Source organism: Canis aureus, chromosome 11 (genome assembly GCF_053574225.1).
Source record: "Canis aureus isolate CA01 chromosome 11, VMU_Caureus_v.1.0, whole genome shotgun sequence".
In the NCBI taxonomy this organism is placed as follows: domain Eukaryota; kingdom Metazoa; phylum Chordata; class Mammalia; order Carnivora; family Canidae; genus Canis; species Canis aureus.
This window is the reverse complement of record NC_135621.1, coordinates 7,205,983-7,223,422: the sequence shown is the minus strand read 5'-3', so window position 1 is coordinate 7,223,422 and position 17,440 is coordinate 7,205,983. Positions and strand designations below refer to the sequence as shown.

Here is a 17,440-nt window from a genome sequence, read left to right as displayed (position 1 = left end):
TTAGGGAACAGTTTTTTTGTTTTTTTATTTTTTTATTTTATTATTATTATTTTTTGGAACAGTTTTTTTAAACAAAACTTTAAGGCTGGCTGAGCAACCCCTACACATAAAATGGGTAGGAGAGACAGGGACACAATCTCATTATAAACGCCAGCCCTGGTCCAGCAGCCCATGATTGGGAGAGTACTCAAAGCCTTGGAGCTTTTCCCTGAGGAGCAAAGGGTTGGAACCTCATATTGGACACAATAATTTTTAAGATTCAAACTTTTAAGTTTGTCTTTTAAGAGACAAACTGCCAGAAGATCGAGCTTTGAAAAGCAATGGAACTATTGTTCATAAGACCTACAAAGCTGTGATAAATTGGGAAATATCTCTTAAAGGGCTTGTGTACTTGGACTCATCTGCCCCAGGGCCCTGCTCAGAGGCAGCAGATCATGCTCAGACTTTAAGTGAAATTAAAGTGTTGGCCTGAGGGGCAGGCCTCTCATTTAACATACACATTTAAAAGTCCACTGGAATACTTTCTGGGGATGAAAACTGGCCAGCACCATCTTCATACTCTCCCTATGACTTATTCTACCTCTTAGGTGCCAGCTTGTTTTTTTTTCCTGGCAGATTGGCTTCATGGGTGAATTCCAGCAAACATGTAAAGAAGAGTTAATATCTATTCTGTTCCCAAAACATAGAAAAGGAAAGAAAACTTCCAAATTCGTTCTATGAGACCAGCATTTACCTGATACCAAAACAAGATGGCACTAAAAGAGAACTATAGGCCAATATCCCTCATGAGCACGGACACCAAAGTTCTCAACAATATATTAGATCATGTGGAATTTAAGATACAAAACAAATGAGCAAAGGGGGGGGGGGAACAAGAGAGAGAGACAAACCAAGAAACAGACTCTTAATTATATTTAGAGAACAAATTGATGGTTACCAGAGGGGAGGTAAGTTGGGGGATGGGTGAAATATGTGATGGGGATTAAGGAGTGCACATGTTGTAATGAGCACCAGTTGATATATAGAATTGCTGACTGATTCAGTATATTGTACCTCTGAAACTAATGTAACACTATGTTAATTTGAATTAAAATAAAAACTTAAAAAAAGAGAAAATCTGTTACATATATATGTATATGTGTGTATATATATGTGTGTGTGTGTATATATATATATATAGTGGAATATTTCCAGCCAGAAAAAAGAAGGAATTCTTGCCATCTGCAGCAACATGGATGGACCTAGAGGGCATTATGTTAAATAAGTCAGGTGTAGAAAGACAAATACTATATGATATCTCTTATATGTGGAATATAAACAAAAGAAATCAAAACAAAAATAACCCCAGAGCACCAAGCTTCTAGAGAACAGATTGTGTTGGAGGTGGACCAAACGGGTGTAGGGTGTCAAAATGCACACCCTTCCAGTTATAGCATAATTAAGTCACTGGGACGTTAAGTACAGCATGGTGACTATAGTTTACAATACAGTATTACCTATTTAAAAACTGCTAAGAGACTAAATCTTAAAAGTTATCATCCCCTCCAAAAACATTTTTTTAAATTTATTTTTTATTGGTGTTCAATTTACTAACATACAGAATAACACCCAGTGCCCGTCACCCATTCACTCCCAACCCCCGCCCTCCTCCCCTTCTATCATCCAAAAACATTTTGAATTACATGGTGATCCTTGTAATTATTTTGCAGTGTACACAAATATTAAATCACGTTGTGCACCTGAAACTAATGTGTTATGTCAACTATATCAATAAAAATTAAGATTTTTTTAAAAAGAAGCAGAATCTTTTTATATGGCTAGGGGATTTTTTTTTAAATGCCTGCAAGTTTGGAAATCTGTGTATAAATTTGGAGGTTTTTTTTTTTTAATAATTATAACAAGATTTGTTCATATTAATAATATAACATTGAGCATTCTCACTCACGTTAGTCACTTATCAAGCATTGAGAACACGGTATACATGTCACTTTGGTGAACACCAAGAAATATCACGATAAGCACACTTCCTACAGGAAGATCACAGGAGTTGCACTGCTGGTATGTATAAATAATGACACTGTTGGAGCACAGAATTTTTTCATATTACCTCTGTCCACTTTTCCCTTTAATCCAGAGAACAAACGGTAGGGAAATCATGGAGGCTTCAAATTTTGCCCAAGGGAGCATATGTCTTTTGCCAAGAAAAAAAAAAAAAAAGAAAGAAAAAGAAAAAGAAAAAAAAAAGAAGTCTCCTAATGAGAACTGTCCTTTAAATAAAATATAAAGGTTTACTCTTTATTTTTTTTTAATTTATTTTTTATTGGTGTTCAATTTACTAACATACAGAATAACACCCAGTGCCCGTCACCCATTCACTCCCACCCCCCGCCCTCCTCCCCTTCTACCACCCCTATTTCGTTTCCCAGAGTTAGCAGTCTTTACGTTCTGTCTCCCTTTCTGATATTTCCCACACATTTCTTCTCCTTTCCCTTATATTCCCTTTCACTATTATTTATATTCCCCAAATGAATGAGAACATATAATGTTTGTCCTTCTCCGACTGACTTACTTCACTCAGCATAATACCCTCCAGTTCCATCCACGTTGAAGCAAATGGTGGGTATTTGTCATTTCTAATAGCTGAGTAATATTCCATTGTATACATAAACCACATCTTCTTTATCCATTCATCTTTCGTTGGACACCGAGGCTCCTTCCACAGTTTGGCTATCGTGGCCATTGCTGCTATAAACATCGGGGTGCAGGTGTCCCGGCATTTCATTGCATCTGTATCTTTGGGGTAAATCCCCAACAGTGCAATTGCTGGGTCGTAGGGCAGGTATATTTTTAACTGTTTGAGGAACCTCCATACAGTTTTCCAGAGTGGCTGCACCAGTTCACATTCCCACCAACAGTGTATGAGGGTTCCCTTTTCTCTGCATCCTCTCCAACATTTGTGGTTTCCTGCCTTGTTAATTTTCCCCATTCTCACTGGTGTGAGGTGGTATCTCATTGTGGTTTTGATTTGTATTTCCCTGATGGCAAGTGATGCAGAGCATTTTCTCATATGCATGTTGGCCATGTCTATGTCTTCCTCTGTGAGATTTCTCTTCATGTCTTTTGCCCATTTCATGATTGGATTGTTTGTTTCTTTGGTGTTGAGTTTAAGAAGTTCTTTATAGATCTTGGAAACTAGCCCTTTATCTGATATGTCATTTGTAAATATCTTCTCCCATTCTGTAGGTTGTCTTTGAGATTTGGAGGTTTTTTGAACTCTGTGTGTTGTACCTGTCAATGGAGATAGAACAAAATCATACCTGAATCTGAATTTGCTAAGCTTTATCGAACATCTCTTCAATGCCAGTCATTATATTAGAAACTAGATATCCAAAGACAGATATAGTCACAATTTTTGTGCTGAATGGAGATGCCACTTCTTATGTATATTGTCTTGTCCCATCTACAGTGGAAATTTAATGTATTTTTTCTGACCTACCTCCTCAGGTTACATACCTCTTATTATGGAATATACTGAAGTTATTATTATGAAATAACTGAAGATCAGTTAGGAAAGAAAGGGAAGTCTTTTGGGAATATATTCAAGACAAGTAATTTGAAAAGTTATCATTCTAAATCATCCATGCCTAACATACACATTTTTTCTAAGAACAGCAACAACAGAAACCATTATTACACCGAAGAAAATAACCTCATTCATTAGTCCTACCACATATAAAAAGCTAAGAAACTAGTCATTGGAAACATAGTCTAGAGCTGGTATGCCTGGTGATGTAGTCTAATAAATATGCAAGAAAGTGTTGTTCCTTGGGAAGGCAGTAATAATCTGTGTTTATGAAGACTTTTATATGAAAAAAAAATTGCTCTAAGACTCCAGAATGTTTCCAGCAGTTGTATTAGCTTTGCCTTAATCACTCACAGTGGATGCACTGCCAGGAGCTGTTGGTCTATTCTTACAATGGGTCCTATTTGCCTCAATGAGAAATGGCTGCTGTGTTCTCTTAAGAATATCTTCAAGGATGGTGTAAGGATTAAGAAACCAATCTCTAGAGTCAGATTACTTGGGTTCACATCTCAGCTCTGCCACTGATTAGCTGGTGGCCTCGGGCAAGTTAGATCCATACTCCTCAGTTTGCACATCTGTGGGACTGAGATAATAGCATGTCCACCACATAGGTCCCCTCTATTGATTAAATGAGTTAATATTTGTATGGAAATATAAAATATTTCCTATTCATGGGTAAGGGCTGTATATACTTGGTAAGTAAAGTACATTAATCAAGAAAGTTGTCAATAGGCTCATAAAATGGGCCAGCTTTTTCCGAACTCAAACAGGAACATTATTATTCCAAGTGGTCAGTCTTATTAAATAAGTACTAATATAGAGATAGCTCAAGACTTCCTTTATCACCTCCATTTCTGCTCCTGCAGAAACGGTTTCTCCTTTACAGCCACCAGAAAATAGGACTTTTGAGGACTTATCAGAGCTTTGAAGTGAGTAGGCAATTTTTTTTCCCCTGAACATTGCAATTATTGTTATTTACTCAACTGGTAGTCTACATCCATTGGCACAATTCAAAGATAATCTCCAAAGGAAGTTTCCTTTAATGGTTAAAAGGTTTTATTCACTTGAGAGAGGGAAGTGTTGTGCCAGGGTTTATATGCTAGGTTTATGGGTTTTTGGTTTTTTTTTTTCATTTTAAGTTTTTTGTACTTGTTTGCCTATGGCAATTTAAGATGAGGTTAACTTGGAGTAGTTGGTACAAGCAGTAAAGGATTGTTTTATTGAATGCTGAGCTACTCTTGCCCATTTTGCCATTACTAATACAGCATTAATGTTCTTACTAAATCACAAAAACACCAAGTAGAAACTGATGCTGAAAGTGTTTATAGATATTCAGCAATTAGCAGAGGCTAATAATTCCTATTTATGGAATAACAAATAAAACCTAAGTGATTTTTTTTAACCTCAGTACATTTCAAACAAAATGTGTTATATATATAAGCTTTTGCTCTTAGGAAAGACAAAAATTGTGTTAGACCTTATGTGCATAATATGCCCTGCCTTCTTTATAACTTATCCTGACTCTAGTATGACCTTTGAAAATAAAACAGACTTTGCACAAGAAATGTATAGCTTTGGAAGGGACAACCTTAGTATCAGAAAGCCACAAATGATCCATACTTAATGCCTCATATAATTAGAGTTAATATTTTATAATAACAATGGAATAGTAAAAATATTCTTAGTATATAAACTTCTGCCTTTGAAAATATTTATTTTAATGTACTGTTGTAGGTGTTTAAGAGTTAGCATTTATTGTATTCTCATTACAGGCATTATTTCATTTAACCTTCAGTGTAGTGTGATGAGATAGGGACCATCTCCATGTATAGGAAAGGAAACAGGTTTTTTGTAGTGAAATAACAGGGCCATACACTTAGTTAGTACCCAAGTCAGAAGAAGCCTATGGCTCGATGATAGTCTTAACCCATGCTTTTAACTGTTACTTATTAGTTACTGCCTCTGATTTCTCTGAAAATCTTTAATTCATTATTTTGTTAATCATCATCAGTAGGTGAATGTTAAATATATGTAGGGTACACTACCTCTTAGCCAACTTTTAATTATTCCTGGTAAAGAGAAAAAAATTTAGGGGAAATTGAAATTCACAATGATCATTTTTCAATTTTAGGCAAAATTAGGAAAATGCCATTATAATTCTTCATTATGTAATAGAAATAACAAAAAATATCCAGTGAATGAACTCTATACTTAAGGGAGTATTAGTATTTTAAAATGGATCTAGATTTTGTAAGAAGTCTATTTTGACCTCTTGGTTATAATGAATCTTCTATCTCAAAGGTAATAGTGTGTGCCATGACTTTAATTTGATTTTGAGTTCATGACCTTGGATTACAATAGGAACTGATAATATTATAGTCAGTCTTTAACATTACAACCTCAATGTCTCATTTTTATGATGGAAAAGTTGAAGAAGTTAGTACAGGGCTATATCTAGGAACCCTTTCTCAATGCCAGCCTTAAAAATTTATTAGCAACTTGATGTGATTTAATGGATTTCAGAAATGTTTTATGCTTCAAGATAGGTTTAATTTTTTGCCAATCACAGTGGCTGACGTTCTTGTGTTAGAGAATCACTCATAGCATTAAGATTTCAACATTCAGCAGTTGTTTACCAAAAATCAAATTTCTACAGTAGGGATAATTACCCTATATGGATGAAGATACAATTTATTGTCCATAGCACGTATTTCCAAGATAGACCCAACAGGAAGTCAAGTGTGAATCAGGACCGGGACTCAAACTGAAAAATAGAGTAACCCTAAGTGTAAGTAACAATGAACTTACATTTTGAGCATTAGAGGCAAGTAAGTTTGGAAATAAGACTCAATCTAAATATGATACCAAGATATGGTATTTTTCTCATGACTGACCTCACATTTTTCCTGAACTTTTTTATCCCAAGAACAGCTGAATAGTTTGGGGAGAAGACATCCCTTCAACAGAAAAGCTAAATGTTACAGTGGAGGGAAGAGTGGCCTTCTTTTACAAGATTTTCTTTACTAGGGGATGTCTCAACCTAGTTAGGTTATAGGTGAATTTAAGTCCTGCATTGAGGAATTTTTTTGCCAACAGCCATCTGAAAACATTTGCTGGAAAAAAACCTTTGCTTCCTGTACACACACAGACTGGCTCCCTATGCTCTTCTTTTGTAAAACTTTGCAAATCTCATTGCCTGAAAAGAAAGAACAGTGGCTTCCAGAGCTTTAAAAAAAAAAAAAAGTTATTGAGGTCCCTAATATTCATTTAGGCTCTATCCAGTTCTGACTTCCAGGAATAAGCCTTTTGGAAGGAGGAAGGTGTGCACTATGTGTGTTTCTAGTTCCCATTTGTATGCCCACATGAGAACAAGGACCATATCTGCTTTGCCCCATCCTCAGTAGGTAACATGGAAGCAGCAACATTTATTGAACAAAGAAATTGATGAATGAATAATCTCTGCAACCTCATCTACTATTCTCTCCTTGTGTGCTCCACTGCCACCACACTACCCCTCCTTTCTCGCCTCAGGTCATTGGCACATGTTCCCACTGTCTAAAATGCTCTTCCCCCAGCCATTACCTTGACGGACTCTCGCTGCTGCTATAGGCTTTTACTGAAGTCTCATTACTGAGCAGATCTTCCCTGTCTATGCTAACTACCCCCAAACCCCACTCTTCCCTCTCCCCGCTTTTTTAAAGATTTTATTTATTCATTCATGATAGACATTGGGAGAGAGAGAGGCAGAGACACAGGCAGAAGGAGAAGCAGATTCCATGCCGGGAGCCTGACGCGGGACTTGATCCCAGGACTCCAGGATCAGGCCCTGGGCTGAAGGCAGGCGCCAAACTGCTGAGCCACCCAGGGATCCCCCCCACTCTTCCCCTTGACTCTACTTTTCTCCTGGCATGGCTTGACATATTTGAAACTTTAAATTATTGTGTCTTTTGTTTGTCTGCCTCTCTAGATTGTCAGTTCATAGGGGTAGTGATTTTTTTTTCCACACTTAGGACAGTGCCTGCTACTTAGTATGTGCTCAGTCAATATTAGTCAAGTGAATGAATGCAAGAATCAGACCTGCAGGACCTATCTCACTAGGTTTGAAGCCCCAGAATGAGGATCTCAGTCCCCAGACTATCACTTACTGCTTAGTTGCATCATCTAGAAGTTTTACTTAATTTCTCTGAACTTCAGCTTCAACTGTAAATTCAAGATAATAGTAATTAATAACAAGGCCTATTAACTGTTAAGTAGTAAATGGGGATAGTCTCAAAGAATAATTTTGAGGGTTACAAGAGAAGAGAAACGTGCACTCAGTTGTCTATTGATGCCAGCAATTATGATCTGAGAGGTGAGGAGGGTTCCAGGTTTCCCCAAGGAGAAGGATCAAACTGTCTTTGGCATTCTAATCTCGACCAGAAAATGGAGTTGGCTGCATTTTGCTAAGCAAAGTTAACTTCTCTTTGCCTTTTAAAATACTAGCCTCTATATTTGAAAAAAAAAATGGTGGGAGGGAACTAGACATAGAGTATATAATCAATATATAAGAGAGAGAGAGGTGATGTACACAGTATTATTTTGGGGGTGAATCAATCATTGTAGTATTTATTTACTTCTAAGAAATTTGCTGGTGTTTCATTTATACCACCATACCTGATGTCAAGTGAGCATGTAATCCTTAGGTGTAGGATAACTGTCACTACGGAATATTTCATGAAAAAATTTTCCTGACAGTGTTAAGCAGCAGTATGGAAATTACTCAAGAGAGAAGTGCATTTAAAAAAAGTTAGGATAATTTCTAACTGAAATGTTAACTGTAATGAGTATGCCAGAATCAACCTTGATGTATCTATTTGGACATTTTCTACATCCCAAGTGGTTAGCCTAATACCAATTAAAGCATCACACATTGCTATTATCTTTTTGCAATATTATTTTCATGAATTAATTTTGTTTTAAAAATCAGACCTTTTCCAAATGAGAATAAATTTAAATATCCGAGGTGCGAATGTGAAATTGATGTCAGGACCCATATGTATCTATAATTTCAAATTCTGAAGCCACAGAATCATGGGAATAATCCTAAAAAAATTAAAATGGAGGAACTGACCTTTAGGGTCACTTAATTGTTCCCCTAGCAATTCAGAGAATCCAAATAGTAGCTCCGGGTTTCCTTCTTGTGAAGTTGTGTATCACTTTCCTCTTCTATTCAGTCCTTCATTTGTCTATTTATCCATCCACCCACCTACCCATCATTTCAGTTTTGCAATTTAATAGCTATTAGGTATCATCTATTGAGCCTGGAATGCTGCTTGACACTGAGGAGAGAAAATGTATGCTATTATCTTTTTTTCCAATACATCATAGTTTAGTGCAAGAAACAAAGAGATTAATAAAATAATCATAATATGACAAGATAGATCTTAGACATATGGACAGAGTGCTGACTGGATGAATCACAAAGGCTTATGAATTATGAAGTGGTAACATTTGTTCTGAGGTTTGAAAGAAGAGTTTTCAGGCAAAGGTAAAATGTATACAGAGGTAAGGAGATCTGAATGGGCATATCAAGGCCTATGAGTGTTAAATAGATATGACTAGAGTCTGTCTCTGAAGGGGTTGGGAAGGTAGGTGGGTTGATATGAATCTCCTCTAAATTTTCTCCAGCTTCATCCTTTGTCACGTGTCTCTGGCAAGTCATGACACTAACCTACTTTGTATGACTGCACCAGCTGTGACTTAGCTGGATAAAATCAAGTGATCATGGTAACCAGAATTCAAAAGTTTCATTCTTTCTCAGACCGTCATTTTAATCTTACATTTTCTGGTTAGGTAGGGAAAGATCTAGTCATAATGGGGACAAGGGGTTTGTACTTATTACTCAAAGGGCAATTTTTTAAAAAATTAGGAGATATATTTTCTACATCAAAATTGGGAGATAGTTTTTCATATCATAACATGGTTAATTTTTCCTCTGCTATTGGTTTAACTATCCTCAGCTCTCAAATTTATGTAGGAAATGTTTTACCTTTGATTTGTATAATCAAAACCTTCTATTGTCTGATTCTAAATTACTAGCCTCTCCTTCATATGATTTTATTATTTATTGTTATTCATGTTATAGTGTCAAATATTAAATTATTCAAATATTTGAAATTCAAATACTACAGGTTTTATATCTCTGGAGTACTTTGGGAAAGAGACTCTAAAGAAAAGCTTTGAAAGTCTATAAATGTCGTGGATCCCATTCAGACTTAATGAGGATTACATAGTTGATGAGCAGAGAATAACAAAGCTGGCTTGTGAATGCCTATGACCGATACATGGGTTAAATGACTTGGGCCCACTTATCATCATTAAATTGTGTATGATTCAGGTTCATGCTGTAACAAAATCACAAATTACTGTAGACATGGATATTCAGGAAAGCCTATGAATGGTTAAGGTAGCAAATATTAAATAAGTATTTGAATTGTAATTGAATCATACTACGTAATACTATTTGTAGAATTCTTTTACGTCAAAAGGATCATGTATGGGATTTCTATATACCTTCTCCCTTGATTTTAATGAACTTTTGTATTTACTAAGTTTGTGCAAAATTATTCCCGAATATTGACAAGAAATTCTTATGATTTTTGTATCAATTTCTTATAAAAGCTTTTTATTTTAGGTCTCATTTATGAATGTTTTCCTGAAATAATAAAAAGTTCTAAGAGCTTATAATCCTTTAGGAGGGATGCAGACCTATCTCCATTGTGAACTTTTATGGACATAAAGGAAGTTATTGTTTCTCTGTCCCTTTATGTTGGTTGACATGTTCCCTTTTGCCCAGGTTTGCTTCTTGTAATCATCTGTTCAATAGTCGAGTACCTGACATGTGTTTATTCCTTAGGCAAACGTGTAAAACTCTTCAGGTTCGAATGGAGAAGTAGAAAGAACGTTTCTGCTGTGCCTGATGACAATTTTCTTTTTTTAATTTTCCCACACTCACAAAACTTCTGGCTCCCAATTGGAGCATGAGTGTGGCAAATTCTAGTGTTGGCCGGATTCTAGTGTTTGTCCCTTCCAAGGAAGGGACAGACGTTTCATTGAGGAATAAAGATTCAAAACATCCCCCAAAATGAGCTCTCATCTTGGTTCATATCTCACAGAGCAGGAGTGTACATTGTGTCACAGGATTAACTGTTACCTACTCTTTCCTATAGTTACTATTAGCATTCTAGGTACTCCTGACTTCAGGAGGAAAGATGAACTTTGGACAGCTTTAGGATTCAGAAGGCAAAGATCTGTCTCAGTTGTCAGTAAAGAAAGGCATTGAACTATCTTTTATAGAAATAATGGGGGAGGGGCATCACTCTTTGAACTAATGAGGTCCACAAATAAATCTGCCACAAAGAGGTGGATCTAATATTGTCACCCATGATGGCCCCTCAGTGGACATTGTTTTGCCAAGAATAGGAAATGGATAATACAAAACTTTGGGTGTATTAGTGGACCACTGTCAGTGTTCAACCTGCCTATTTAATGTGGAAATTAGCATGAAAAGTACTGAGCCATCAGGCTTTCACTGAATCTTCATAAACCAAGTGAAGATTGTATTCTTACCTACTGGTCCAATCTTTATATATTTAATTGCCATATAATTGAATCAGCTACATCAAACTAGCATCTAAGTAAATAGAAATAGCTAGAGATTCATATTTTGATCAACTTTGGGAATTTGAAATTACAGAAGTGACTATTATTCTAAAAAAAAATCCCAAAGCCAAGATCAGAAACAATTCAGGGAAAAATATAACTGAGAAATAGAAGGGAAAAAGCAAAAGCACCAGTATATTAAACATAACGGACTGTATTAGACTGTTTTTCAGAAAATATATTCTAGGTTTGCAATTTACAGAAGGCATATTTTTTCCAAAGATTTACCATATACAGAAGGATCAGCTCTAAATGTAATATTATGGAAAAGGACAGAGATGGTGGGGGGAGCACATGTGCTACTTCAGGCACCAATTTCTTCTCCCCAAGTGACAGCCACATATTCTTTATTCAGACAGGTGTCGCAAGGAAAGGTCATGACTAACAGCCATTTGCATTTGTAACTCAAACCATCCAGGAAGTACAGAGAAAATGTTGCTCTTATCAATCTCTAGACTACTAGGGAGATTTTTTCTGCATTTCAGCCCTTCTTCCCAACTCTACTTCTCTTAACTTCACCTTTGGAGTACTAATTGTACTGCTTACCTCTGCACGCCCTCATATGTGTGAGGCTGAAGTTCTTGAGAAGTGCGATACTTGAAGAGATTTAAACTTCTAAAGTAAGTCTTTATGTTGAAAGTGGATAAAAACTATCATCAATTCAAATTACTCCTTTATAAATTAGAGGTGAGTCTAAAGAAATGAACCTAGCATCAAATTTGGCAGGTAAAGTACCTTACAATTGAGTTCAAAATCTCAACCGTCTCTAAAAATGTATGAACTATGCTGGTATATGAAATGCTATTATTTTTTTAAGTCTACTCAGATTTCCTCCAAGTATTCAAAATAATTGTTTTCCCATTTTAAGGGCTTTTCAATCTCTTCAAGCAAAATATAACTAAATCCCATTATACTGTTGTCTTTTAGAATTACCTTAATTTGGGGGGTCATTTTCCACCGGGAATAAACACAGGTTGTGAACAGGGGCCAGGAGAAGGAAAGTTGTAGACTTCCTTAGTGTCCCAAAAGAATTTATCAACTACCCAAAGAGAAATCAGGGAATGTTTTATTGTGTTATCAGTGAATGTCATCCGGACAGAATCAGTTCTGAGTAGATGAATGTGCATAAACAGCAAGGCAAACAGTCATCTGCTTTCATGAGTCACATAGAAGAGTCATGGCAGGAGCACTGTAGAGCTTTCAGAGTTCCAAGAAATAGTGCAGGTCCATCTGTTCAAAAGATTCATTTCCAGTCAAGATCTTCATTTACACAACATAGGAAGCTGAAAGCCTTTGACAGATGTTGTATTTGTGGTAAAAGCTTACTAGTTTTGCATTCTAATATAACGAGTAGGCTTCTTAGAAAAAGGAAGTCTACACAGTGGTTATACCACCAGTGAATTTAGGTAATCAGAGTAAAGTTTTATCCCATTTGGAGTTAGTGCTTCTTAAGAAGAGTCAGAGCAGTTTGGGGATAGAAGGGAATTAGAAGCACAGAGTCCAACAGACTCACTCAGCCGACTCACTGGAGATTCAGAGATTTTTAAGTCACGTGTCCAATGTGCTAAGACTAGAGGGTAGTAACACTAGTATAAAACTCTTACCAGAATAAGGCTACCATTCTTCAGTCATGTTTGCTGTTTTGGTTCTCTCTGGAAGTATAGATTGGGTGATATTTTCTGCTTCCACACTGGTATCCACACTGCGTTATACCTAAATACGACCAGTTAGGTATGGCAATGCTCTCTGTTGTTTGAAATGACTATCCTCCCAATCACCCAAGGCTGTTAGATTTTTAGAGTATTTATAGGACAGATAACAAGGTCATTCAGTAGAAATGTTGACCCTAGCAGAAGTATTACACAGATGGCTTTTGGTGCCTCAAGTGTTAAAATAAATGTTCAGGCCAAGCCAGCACCAGACATTCCCAGGAAGAAAAGTAAACTGTGGCATGAAAACCTGACAGTTTTCATGGCTATAGAATCACCTCCATCACCAAGAAAGTAAAATACAGCCTTACTTTTTTTTTTATGTAGGTAGGTGGATTTATGAAGATGATTCATGTCACTGCCTTACAGTGCTTCATCTATACCTAAAAGCTATCTGGCAACTAGACTTGAATGATTATTCTAGATCGACAGGTGTCTTTCATTTTGTAATACATCATTATATAAGTTGCTTTAAGATAGGATAAGTGCATTCACATAGTTATGACCAGCTCAGTGGCAGCTTTTCTCCTTGTGTAAATGAGAAAACCTGCTACTGCGGAGTAACGGTGTTTTAATTGCACTTTCAATACACAAAAACTAAGGCAAGAGCTTAATTCATGTACTTGTAAGAGCCGTATTAAAAAAATGTATCTGCAGTAAAGTGGCAGTTATACTCCAGGCAAGGCAATGTTCATTCAAATTAAGATGATAAAGGTATTCTAGATCTCCTTTTACTTTATCAAATTAAATTTGTTTATCAGAATGTTAGTTTGACATGATGCCTGTTGTGATGTCAGTAAGCAGCTGCATTATAAAGACTGGGCATGCGCTGCATTTAAAGCTACCACCTTTTGGAAAGATTGCCACATCTTTTTCCTTGCCTTCCAACTGTTTAAATATTGTTCATCAGTCCAAAAATTTTATCTAATAACATGGCTATTTACTGTAAATTCAACATGTTTTTATGAAATTGATTTGTTCATAAAGCATTGTCTGTTCCATTATTGTGTATATATGACCCATTTTATATTTACAGGAATGTAAATATTGCTCAGTAGTTCCTCATAACAAGATTTTAATGGCCACACTGGAGAAAATGTTGTGTTTTTTTTTTTTTAATTAAGCTAAAATGATAAGATTCACATTGATGCTATGGAAATTTGGCAGTGATTTCACAAATTTATATAGACTGGCAAACTGAAAAACTGGGATTTAAAAAAAAATCTGGAATATGAGCTAGAACTCAAAGTGAAAGAGTATCAGAGGAATCATCAATAATGAATAAGGACATTTACAAATCTGCATTTTGTTTCGGTATAATTATGTCACATTTATTTTTTAAGTGGAGTGCTAATTTCCTAGATATTTGTACTGTATGCAAAGTCTGATGGCTGCTGGTCCATTAAAAAGACAACATAAGAATGAAAAAGAATGGATTGTGTATCCATAAACACCAGTAATATATGATCAGAAAAATTAAGGGGCAAAGCCTAGGAATTCAGTGTATTCAGAGGGCTAGAAATGTGTGTGTGTGTGTATATACACACACACACACACACACACACACACACACACACACATTTCTAGCTCTCCAGGCACATACATATATATATATATATTTATATATAAATATATATATTTATATACACACACATATATGTTTATATATGAATTATAATAGTTACCATTTACATAGTGTTTATTACATACCTAGCACTGTTCAAAGCACTTGGCCTACTAACTTATTTGCTCTTCAGCTCATACAACCCTATGATATTGGTACTGATACTATCCTCTTTTACTCAAGGTCACACAATGAGTTATCAGCAGAACTGGCTTCAGGTACATTCTTTTTAACCACTACTCTATATCCCTTAATCTGAAAAGAGTCTCACTCCTAAAGTAGGCCCAAAAAGAGGTGCTTTCCTCTTGATTGAAAGGATGTTTATGATTAGTAAGAATATGAAATGAATAATTGCAGGATCAGTTTCTATAAGACACCAACAATTAAATCAATACTTATAAAGAAACAGGCAGTAATGCCCCACCACCCCAATACTTATCCTAGGTATCGCCTTTTGTGTAGTGTTTGGGAATTACTGCTACTATCACCAGTTATTATTTAAAAAGCATTTACCTGGACACTTTCAAAGGATTATCTGATTTAACCGCAATAGCAAAGGCATGGGGTCTAATTACACCATTCTCGTATTACCCTTGGGGAAGACTAGGCTTAGGGAGTTCAAATAACTTACTCAGCCCCACAGTGTGAGAACATGCTAAGGAAGAGATCTGAACCCAGGCTGTGTGCCGGCGGAGCCCACCCACACTGTCAATGCCTCTCATCATAATGTGTTGCCTCCCACTGATAACTCAGGCATCAGGGCTTGAGTGGGGGAAAAGGGAATTACTGACTCCATGAATGTAATTAATTTAAGAACTTTATAAAATCATCTATTACACTTGGGGACAAGATAGAGTCTTGAATTTCCTTTTTAGCCTTTCTAATTTATCTTAACTAGAAGATAGGCAAAGGATACTTCATAATGTTCAAAGTATAAAATAAAACCAGTATAAAATAGTTGATTTCATTTCACATTTAACTAAGGTCATGTATGCCATTACCTTGTTTTGTTTTCTCTAATTAAATTGATGAACAGACTTAAGGGTTGTGATTTTAGCACAAATTTTTGAGAAATCAAATCAGGATACTATAATAGATTTGTTAGACTGAGAGAAATAAATGGGCTAAAATAAGGGGATAATTCTGAAAGAATTCTTGCTTTTTGTTTAATATTAGCAGGGTAGCGCCATCCTTGTGGGTCATTACCAAGATAGCTTTGAGCTACTAACTAGAAAAGCTGCCATCATTCTGATTACCTTTTGCATGTGTTCAGCTGTCAAGTATTTTTACTTGTTGAATTGACTGGTGTGCGGCACACACAAATAAGATTTACATAAAAAGGAACAGCTGTGTGAAACACTGCCTTTGGAAAGGCGAATTCACTGAGGTGGTGATTAAAACGTATGAAACTCCAGGCGTAACTATAATTATCATAGGACATTTCTCTCTCTCTCTCAGGCAGTATTTTATATCTACTGCCCTCAGAACCAAAAGACAGTACATTCATGGTAACAAATGCTTTTCCTATCTTGTAAAGATGGTTTTATGGCAACCTCCTGCTTTTAGTTACTGAAAACTTGCTGAAAATCGTCTTTACAAGCTAACACTTTTTACTATTTGGCCTCCTCCAAAAGATATGGCTTGAGTGAAAGAGAGTGATATCTAAGTTCTAAAAATAAGGCAGTGCTTAATGTGGTATATTAAAAATCACGTTTAGATGAGAGCAACATTTTTAAACATATCACTTAAACAACCCTTGCATATCAGGAAAGGAGAAAATGGTGCTTGTTTTCCGAGTAGCATGCCAGAATTTTGACTTGATTAACTTGAACTCAATAGGCAGGTAAATCAAAGAAGTGTTTATTTTTGCATTACATTTTAGACAATTTCATCTTCAATATTGCTGCCTCTTCTGTATTAGGCGAATTACATTGGTGATAATGTACCTACATTCAGAGTCATCCTTATGTTTTCAAGTCTTTGGTTTTGCCATTTCATTTGATACAATGGTGGAGGTTGTCAGGGAGGGTGCTGACACAGGCCCATACATGCTCATATCTGTATCACATTGAAAAGGACAAGTGAAAAAAAAAAAGAAAAGAACAAATGATTACTTAGCCTTTGTTTGAATTCTTTAAGAGTAGTTCTCTACTTTGATTAAATATCTGTTCGTGTGGCCCTCTCGTTGTACTTTTTAGTGGTTCTCTTGTTAAAGCTTTGTGCATTGAAAAAAACTTGTAAAACCTTTATTATACTAAGTGTTTTCACAGACATTATCATAGTTGAGCCTCACAGCAACCCCTATGAAGATAACAGGACTATCCCCTTTCCACTGTGACTGCTATTACTGCCACACCGACCTTAATCTAGAACTCCACATGCCAAACCACAATGAATTGATCGGAGTAATTTACAAAAATGAAATCTAAAATAGTCCACTGAAGGCCTATCTTCATCTCATAAAATGTGCTAGGATGTTTTTAGGATTAATAAACTGGGAATATTGTATAAAGCTGGAATGAGAAGTCATTTACTCAAGTTTTGACCTATGCTTATTTAGAGAATTCTTTTAGTCATATTTAACTTTCTATATTCTAACAATTATTTTAGGTGATAGCATAAAAAATGTAGGTTTGTGATACGCTTAGGATAGGCATTGTGTTTATGTGTAGACATGTATGTTTACTGAGATGGAGGAAAAATGTGTTCTATAATATAAACCTTTGGTGTTGTACTGTAAATGTGTCTTTTTAAAATTTTCATAAAAACAAAGCTTTAATATATGAATAGTTGAGAGAATCCCTCCCCAGCTTTATATAAACT

The 17,440-nt window shown here is 35.9% G+C and overlaps 1 protein-coding gene and 1 long non-coding RNA gene across 3 annotated transcripts in view; one reads left to right on the top strand and one right to left on the bottom strand.

Annotated features, from left to right (window-relative positions):
- TAFA2 (TAFA chemokine like family member 2) overlaps positions 1–17,440 on the top strand; it is a 436,739-nt gene that overhangs the window by 415,154 nt on the left and 4,145 nt on the right. The window lies entirely within an intron of this gene.
- The window catches only part of LOC144323309 (uncharacterized), a 66,594-nt gene continuing 62,042 nt past the window's right edge, over positions 12,889–17,440 (bottom strand). The window contains exons 2-3 of the long non-coding RNA XR_013388721.1: positions 16,568–16,675; positions 12,889–12,997 (exon numbers count right to left, since the gene is read on the bottom strand). This is a non-coding gene — a long non-coding RNA (uncharacterized LOC144323309). The remainder of the gene's footprint in view (positions 12,998–16,567; positions 16,676–17,440) is intronic.